Source organism: Ciconia boyciana, chromosome 4 (assembly GCF_034638445.1).
Source record: "Ciconia boyciana chromosome 4, ASM3463844v1, whole genome shotgun sequence".
Taxonomy (NCBI): Eukaryota; Metazoa; Chordata; class Aves; order Ciconiiformes; family Ciconiidae; genus Ciconia; species Ciconia boyciana.
In genome coordinates, this window is record NC_132937.1 from 8554006 (window position 1) to 8563493 (window position 9488).

At 45.3% G+C, this 9488-nt stretch overlaps 1 long non-coding RNA gene across 1 annotated transcript; it reads right to left on the minus strand.

The window, feature by feature from the left end:
- Positions 1 to 879: 879 nt before the first annotated feature.
- LOC140651040 (uncharacterized) lies at positions 880 to 7022 on the minus strand. The gene is made up of 2 exons (XR_012042227.1): positions 3327 to 7022; positions 880 to 3228 (listed from the first exon to the last, which is right to left on the minus strand). It is a non-coding gene; the product is annotated as an uncharacterized lncRNA (long non-coding RNA).
- Between the last annotated feature and the right edge of the window lie 2466 nt (positions 7023 to 9488).

The window sequence follows — 9488 nt, forward strand, 5'->3', positions numbered from 1 at the left end:
CAAAGTTTTCTATTTTTCCCACTCTACCTCCCATCAAGTAGGCAAGGGGTGGGCAAGGAGTTGGGAGAGGACACAGCGGAGGCAGCTGACCCCAACTGACCAAAGGGATATTCCATACCATATGACATCATGCTCAGCAATAAAAGCTTGAGGAAAGAAGGAGGAAGGGGAGGGACATTTCTGGTTATGGTGTTTGTCTTCACAAGTAACTGCTACATGCATGCTGAGGCCCTGCTTTCCAGGAAGTGGCTAGACATCTGCCTGCTTATAGGAAGTAGCGAATGAATTGTTTTTGCTTTGCTTGTGCGCGCAGCTTTTGCTTTCCCTATTAAACTATCATTATCTCAATCCATGAGCCTTCTCTTTTGCTCTTCTGATTCGCTCCTGTACAAGTAAGTTCTTTGCTGGCCGAGGAGGGAGACAAAGACACTTAGTATAGAATTACGAAGGGAATTTATTCTCCCATGTTAGCTCTGCGCATAGCGGTACCCCAGCCTAATGCATGGAGGACCCCAATGTAGAGGAAAGTAGGGTTTGTATATATTACAATACAGTAGTGTAGACCAATCAAATTACTCATGTTAAGGGGTGGGCTAATCAGTTACTACTGCTTGCGTAATCGGTATGTGCTTGTCCCATGCAGGTGGTGTAGACGTATGGTTAGTGGTGTGTTAATCTGCACTGTTCTAAACCAATGTCCTGTGCAGGTGGAGTGGTTTTATACTGGATTCTTGTTGGTTACTGTTCTGGCCATGGTTATATGCCTGGTTTCTTAAGGCAAATCTCCTATTGTTTTATCGTCAATATGGAGTGTTCTCAGATGGTGAGAGCCAGCTTAGGTTGGGTCTTCTGTAGTGGATTGATGCACGGACTCCAATAGAGGATAAATCGAAGACCCTTTATTGAAATATTACATGGCTTATATACTTTCTAATTGTTTACACATGCGCTACTGAGAGAACTCTTATTGGTTTATATGTCTTGTTCACGCGTCCTTCATGCGTCCCTTCAGCTAATACGATTGGCTATCTTTTTGCAACTTTGCAGTTCCTTCCTTCACAACAAAAGTCACGCGCTCGCCTATCTCCCTCCAATCCCGTCCACCCCTGCTCCTGACACACAGCCTCCTTCCCTCGGACATGACACGGACCCTCAGTACTTCAATCTTGTTAACCCTTTCACTCCTGCTATGCCTAATTCCTCCTCAATTCCCCCTTTTTGTTTTTCAACAACATATATTTTTTACACCATTTTCTGCAGCATTCCTTGGACACATGACAATAAACAGGGTAAAAGCAGCAAGGTACATAAAAATATACCGATAATCAAGAACCCAGTTTTTAATAATGATTTAAGCCACCCGCTTATCTCAATCCTCAAAGCAGGCGCTAACATTACTGGTGGTAGAATTACATTTACCTGCAGTTAGCACTCCACTTGCTTCTTTTTGTATTAACCCTACCTCATCTATAGGCAATCCTACAAGACATGTATGGAATGGTTGCTCCGGTTGTTCCATGGATACACAAAAAGCAGTTTGATTCAGCGTTCGCGCTAAAGCCACCCATATGTTGCTACTGTTCTAGGTTATCATTGACATGGGGTTTGCTGCTGTTATGGTCGTCAGCATCAGCAGTCCCTATGTCATTAGCAAGGGCAGGCTTGTCGGTGTCTTCATGATTCTCTTTTTCAAGGGCCGGTCTTACACATCGAGCGGGGATCCAGCGTGGTCCTTGCTCTGTGGAGACACAAGCATATCCTCGACCCCATGTTATTAATGTATAAGGTCCTTCCCATTGTCCCGATTGTAGAGACCGTACCCACACTTTAACATCCTTGCTAGATACATCTATCTTGTCGGTCGAACCAAGACTTAAAAAATGTCGAACAATTGGTGGTCGCTGTTCCATTGCGGCCTCCCTAATATTTAAATAATTTAGGGTATAAACTGTTTTCCATAACCGTACTTGAGGGCTTTCTCCCACCATTCCCCCTTTTTGTTTTTCAAGCATATGTTTTAGGGTTTGGTGACTGCGTTCAACAATAGCCTGGCCTTGTGGGGAATGTGGAATGCCTGTTACATGTACTACACCCCATAGCTGTAAAAAGCGTTGGGTTTTCTGGCTAATGTACCTGGGCCCGTTATCTGTTTTGATAGTAGATGGCACCCCCAGGGCTGCGAAAGCCGCAGTCCAGTGTCGAATGACATCTTTTGCTTTTTCTCCAGATTCTGCAGTTGCCCATAAAGCGCCCGAATAAGTATCAATAGAAACGTGCACCCATTTTTGTCTTCCAAATTCAGCTATATGAGTGACATCTGTCTGCCATAATCGTAATGCGTAGAGACCTCGCGGATTTACCCCCGTTTTGCGGACGGCAGCAAAAGGTTGACAATCAGGGCACGCACGTACAATGGCGCGGGCTGTATCCCAAGAGAGGCTGAATTGTTTTCTTAGCGCTTTAGCTGACTGGTGAAAAACTCATGGGATAGCTGGGCTTGTTTTATAGTTTGTGGTACTGGGGTTGCCCAAACTGGAGCGGTCAAGCGATCTGCTCTACGGTTACCTTCCACGATAAAACCTGGTAGATTTGTATGGCTCCTGGTGTGTAGTACATAAAAATAATTTTGCCTACGATTTAGCTCATACCATAATTGTTTAAATAAAGAGAACAGCTGTTCGTTATTAACATGTTTTAACCATGCTTTCTCTAATCGTTGGACTACCCCGCATACGTATTGTGAATCAGTCACTATATTCAATGGTTCACTCCATTTTTGGAATGCTTTTATGACTGTTACTAATTCCACTATTTGAGGAGTGCCTTGGACCACATGGACCTCTTCCTTTCAATGTTCCTCTTCTTTCCAAACTATGACTGCTCGGCCCGTTTTCCCTGACCCATCGGTAAACACAGTAATTCCAGAGACTGGTACAGGGCTGCATCTGGGTCGAGCAACTATTTCAATGTCTTTAAATGCCATAAATAATTTATGAGCTGGCATGTGGATGCTAAGTGTTCCCGCAGAGCCTAGCAAAGCAGTTTGTAACAGTATGCTATTAGCTAAGCTCCAGTCCAAATGTTCTTTTGTCAATGGAATGTAAATTGTATGCACTTCCTCACCTCGTGACTGTACAGCACGTTTCCGCCCTTTACAGATTAACATCGCAAACATTTCCACTCTGGTAGTAATAGTTTTCACAGGCTGATATGGCAAAAACACCCATTCTATCAAAAGCAAAGGATCATTATTGGTTGCTACCCATTGCCCCAGTAGAGCTAACAGCTGGGTAATAGCGTTAATGATATAGAGCTGGAGGCTGTACCCGTCATGCACGCGATGGGCTTGTCGTGACTGTATTGCTTGTTCGATGTGAGCCAAGGCCTCCTTCGCTTCGGGAGTCAGTATACGTTTGGAATCTAGTGCGGGATCACCTCTTAATAGATCAAAGAGAGGTTGTAGTGTATCATTTGTGATTCCCAGCAAGGGTCGAATCCAATTAATGGTACCAAGTATTCTTTGTACATCGTTTAGAGTGCTGACTTCCCACTTCAAGGCCACTCTCTGAGGTTCAACAGCATGTTCCATGATTTTCCACCCTAAGTAACGCCAGGGGAGTTCCTTTTGCACCTTCTCAGGTGCCACTTGTAATCCAAATTTCTGTAATGCTTGAACTGTGTCTTTTACTACTAACTGTATATTATCTACAGAAGCCCCAGCGATGAGTATATCATCCATATAATGATATATTAGTATTTGTGGGTATTGTTCTCGAACCCCAGAGAGTGCTCTTGCGACATATATTTGACATATTGTGGGACTATTTTTCATGCCTTGAGGCAAGACCGTCCAGTGATATCATTGCATGGGTTCGCTGTTGTTAATTGAGGGAACCGAAAAAGCAAATTCAGGGCAGTCTTGGGCCGCTAAAGGAATTGTAAAAAAGCAATCCTTCAAGTCCATCACTATTATTGGCCAATTCGCAGGAATCATAGTAGGAGAAGGGAGTCCCGGCTGCAAAGCCCCCATGCTTTCGATCACTGCATTGATTTGCCTCAAGTCATGTAACAATCACCATTTACCACTTTTTTTCTTTATAACAAACACAGGGGTATTCCATGGACTTGTAGTTGGAACAACGTGACCTTGTTGTAACTGTTCTTGCACTAGTTCATTCAGAGCGCGGATCTTTTCATTTGTGAGGGGCCACTGATCCACCCAGACAGGCTCGTTAGTGAGCCATTGTAGTGGAATGGTAGGCCGCGCTTCAGTGACCCCCATTAAAAATTTTGTGTACCGATAGTGACTCCCCAGGAGCTGAGAACATCTCGCCCCCAAAGAATCAGAGGCACGGCAACAACAAAAGGGCGAGTAGCTGAGACCTGGCCTTCAGGCCCAATGACTTGTATCATATATACGCTTTGATACGAAGTGGTGGTCCCTCCAATACCTGATAGGGCAGAGGCAACTTCTTTTATTGGCCATCCTTGGGGCCATTTTGCTTTTGAAATTACTGTAACATCTGCTCTGGTATCTATCATGCCTTGTAGTTTGATAGTTCTAGGCGTCCCTTGGCCATTACTTAAAGTACATGTTAACATAGGCCGTTGTGACTGTACTGTTTGGGCCCATAAGATCAAGGGCGTTCCTGTGGAGCCAAAGCCACCTTTTCCTCTTTTAACTGAGTCTGTCACTGGAACTTGACTTCTAAACAGTACAAGCTGTGCTATCCGGCTGCCTTTTGGAATGACAACTAGAGGAGAGGGAGTCCATATCATTGCTTGTATCTGGCCCTCATAGTCTGCATCGACGACTCCAGGGAGCACAAAGAGTCCTTTCAAAGTCACACTAGAACGTCCCAATAACAAGGCACTTAAACCGCCCCCCAGGGGTCCCCTTGCATTCAATGGCACTCGGTGCACGGTCTGGTCTTCTATTATTATTTCAGCATCTGTGGTGACATCCATTCCAGCGCTTCCTGTGGTTCGGCCTCAAAGGCCATTGCTGTTGTCATGGCTTGCCGAGGCACTTGTGTCTGTGCGCGCCACCAGCTCGCGCTGGTTCGGAAGTTTCCCTGAATTGATTTGCCATCTTTACCCCATTTGGAACGGCACTGATTAGCATAGTGACGCCCCTTCCCACATCGGGGGCAAACTCCAGGTCCCGAGTTTTGAATTTGATTTACATTTGGGCAATTGCGCTTAAAATGTCCTGTCTTCCCACACCTAAAACAGGCTCTATTATCAAATCTCAAGGCTTCGAATGCGGAGGCCATGGCTTGAGCCTGATGTTCGAATGACCCAACCTTTTGACAGGCCTCCATCATTTCTATCAAGTTGGGATTGCGTAAAGTCTGTAACACCCTTTTACAATCTACATTTGCATTTTCTACGCCTAGCTTCATTAACAACACTTCCCTTGCTGTCTCATTTTCAACTTGTTTCTCTATTGCTTCTTTCAGCTTATCTATAAATGACATAAATGATTCAGCTATCCCTTGCTTTATAGAGACAAATGATTGAGTAGCCTTCCCTGTATCGGGAGTTTTCAGCAGAGCTTGGTATGCCAACTGGCGAGACTGCTGCAGAATAGCAGGGTTCAATCTAGCTTGTAATTGCGGTGTCTGTACTGGTGCTTCCCCCATCAGCTGCGGTATTCCTGCACCTCGCAAGGGGTCGCCATCCGGCCGTTCAAAATTAGTTACGGCGGCCATCTCACAGGTAGTCCGCCAATGTGCGTCAAACATTACCTTTTGTGTAGGTGTACATATTAACATGGATATCTGTTTAATATCATACGGGGTCAGTTCATAATTAAAAACCACGTTATTCAATAAACTTTGTACATATGGTGACCCAAGACCATAATCCATAACATTTTTTCGCAGTTCTTTCACTAGTCCAAACGGCAACCCCTGTCATTCTGTCCGCCCCTGAGCGTCTCGAATTACAGGACACGCTATGAGAGCAGCAATATCCTGATCGCCGCTTTTTTCGGCTTGTTGCCGCAACTCCTGCCAATGTTTCCTTGGATTATAATCTGTTTCAACACATTCAAAGTCCCCTCTATTTTTCTCCTTGTACGGGTCCTCAAGCAAATGACAAATCCATATTCATAGGTGGTGGTGGAAAATCGGGCGAGAGAGGTGCAGTGGGCGCTAGTCCGTTAGCTGTGGCAGCCGCCGCTTCTTTTTGTATTTCTCCTACAGTGGCTGCTGCAGCAGCAGCCGTTACAGTGCAATCTGCCTTTAATTGCTTTAACGAGTCTGTAACTAAGCGCCATGCCGTTAACAAGCCCGTAGCACTGGAAACCCCCCTAGTAGCCGCGTCCCATAAAACCTGTCCAGCTGTTTCCCATGTACATATTTCAAATATCTCAGTCAATTCTGGAGCTACACCTCGGCCTTTAAGCCAGGCGAGCAGCATGCGCAGTTGCGTCTCATCATACTTAATGCCGCACTTTTCTAATATCTTCTTAAACACAGTTACCACCGATTTTTCTTCTGCAGACATTGTTGCCCCCATTGTCCCTGGCTGCTCACCTGATCTAGGTGATTACTTTCTCTGGACTTTTCAGCTCTCCAACTGCTGATTATACGTTCAGCCAGGCTCCGCTACCGATTGCTCTTTCCCGCGATTCTGTCCCGCAGACTTCAAGTCTCCTGTTCGGGCGCTATTTGTAGCGGATTGATGCACGGACTCCAATAGAGGATAAATCGAAGACCCTTTATTGAAATATTACATGGCTTATATACTAATTGTTTACACATGCGCTACTGAGAGAACTCTTATTGGTTTATATGTCTTGTTCACGCGTCCTTCATGCGTCCCTTCAGCTAATACGATTGGCTATCTTTTTGCAACTTTGCAGTTCCTTCCTTCACAACAAAAGTCACGCGCTCGCCTATCTCCCTCCAATCCCGTCCACCCCTGCTCCTGACACACAGCCTCCTTCCCTCGGACATGACACGGACCCTCAGTACTTCAATCTTGTTAACCCTTTCACTCCCGCAATGCCTAATTCCTCCTCAGTCTTCAGGTCACGTTTACTCTGAGGTGAAAGGTAGTTTTTGTTCTTCTAAGCAAGTCGTACTGCAGTTAGCACCTTGCCTTTCACAGTCTCTCCTCTTCTTATAGGACCTATTTACTTAATATAATACTTGGGAGTTATAGTATTACAAAGAGAAAGACAACTTTTAATACCCACGTAAAACAAAAAAAAAGTGAATAATATTATTATTAAGATCATTATAAGCTTTTGTGCCCACTGAGCAATATTTGGAAACCATGACTTTAGCCAACTTAAAGCAATAAAAGTTTGTTCTTGTCCTACTTCATGTAGGACTTATTTGTTCAATATCTGTCTTTGCTTGTTGATTTTGACTGACATAAAAGTAGCAGCTACTATTAATTAGGGCACATACTCCACCTTGGGCTGCTAAAATGTAATCTAAGGCCAATTGGTTCTGAATAACTATTTGTGAATGCATATTTTTACTAATTAGGTGTTTCTGTCATAGGATCATTTTTTTTGCCATCTGGTCCCTTTTTACATGGGAGTGATGGATCCAGGAATCTTTACCCTCCCTTACCCACCTTTATTGCAGAAAAAGAGGTTAGTAATACAAGATAAGGTCCTTCCCATTTTGGGCAGAAACTATTTTTCCATTTATGTACCTTTATCTATACTTTATCCCCTGGGGAAAATGTATATAATGATCCCTCTAGCGGTATTGACTGTGCCAATTGGACCCGATTCTGATTTTGTTTTATAGTTTGTTGAATATTTAGGATATATTGTGTTACTTGTTCATCACCAGCTAATAGGCTTGTATAGGCAGCAGTATATAGATTGGTGGCGATAGGCATAGATCGTCCAAAGAGAATTTCATATGGTGATAGTCTGGTAGACTGTAACGGTGACCGCTGAATGTGCATTAAAGCTAGTGGTGGAGCATCTGGCCATTTGAGGTTGGTCTCGGAACAAATTTTCCCTATAAGTGTTTTTAAAGATGAGTTTGTTCTTTCTATTTTACCAGCTGATTCTGGGTGGTATGGAGTGATTCTGGGTGGTATGTCTGCTGGAAATACAATACAGCAGAGAGGAAACAGTCTAGAAAGTTCCTGGAGTGTGTGGCAGATAACTTCCTGACATAGCTGGTGAGTGAGCCAACTAGGGAAGGTGCCCCGCTGGACCTCTTGTTCACGAACAGAGAAGGACTTGTGAGCCATGTGATGGTTGGAGGCCGTCTTGGGCAGAGTGATCACGAAATGATAGAGTTTTTGATACGTGGAGAAGCGGCAAGGGGGGTCAGCAAAACTGCCACCTTAGACTTCCGGAGGGCAGACTTCGGCCTGTTTAGGAGACTGGTCGACAGAGTCCCCTGGGAGGCAGCCCTAATGGGCAAAGGAGTCCAGGAAGGCTGGACATTCTTTAAAGAAGAAGTCCTAAAGGCACAAGAGGAGGCTGTCCCCAGGTGCCGAAAGACAAGCCGGCAGGGAAGAAGACCGGCCTGGCTTAATAGAGAGCTCTGGCTCGAACTCAGGAAAAAGAGGAGAGGTTATCACCTCTGGAAGAAGGGGCAGGCAACTCAGGAGGACTACAAAGGTGTAGCGAGGCTGTGCAGGGAGAAAATTAGAAGGGCCAAAGCTAAGCTAGAGCTCAATCTGGCTGCTGCTGTAAAAGACAACAAAAAATACTTCTTCAAATACATTAGCAGCAAAAGGAGAGCTAAGGAGAATCTCCAGCCCCTAGTAGACAGGGGAGGGAACACAGTGACCAAGGATGAGGAAAAGGCTGAGGTACTTCATGCCTTCTTTGCCTCAGTCTTTAATAGCAGGGCCAATTGTTCTCTGGGTACCCAGCCCCCAGAGTTGGAAGATAGGGATGGGGACCAGAATGGAGCCCCCATAATCCAGGGGGAAATGGTTAGTGACCTGCTGCACCACTTAGACACTCACAAGTCTATGGGGCCTGATGAGATCCACCCGAGAGTACTGAAGGAACTGGCAGATGTGCTCACCAAGCCCCTTTCCATCATTTACCAGCAGTCCTGGCTAACTGGGGAGGTCCCTGCTGACTGGAGATTAGCAAATGTGATGCCCATCTTCAAGAAGGGCCGGAAGGAGGACCTGGGGAACTAAAGGCCTGTCAGCCTGACCTCACTACTGGGGAAGCTGATGGAGCAGATCATCCTGAGTGCTATCACATGGCATGTAGAGAATAACCAAGGGATCAAGCCCAGCCAGCATGGGTTCAGGAAAGGCAGGTCCTGCTTGACCAACCTGATCTCCTTCTACGACCAGGTGACCCACCTAGTGGATGAGGGAAAGGCTGTGGATGTTGTCTATCTAGACTTCAGTAAAGCCTTTGAGACTGTTTCCCACAGCATTCTCCTGGAGAAACTGGCTGCTCATGGCTTGGACGGGTGTACTCTTCGCTGGGTAAAGAAGTGGCTGGATGGCCGGGCCCAAAGAGTGGTGGTGAA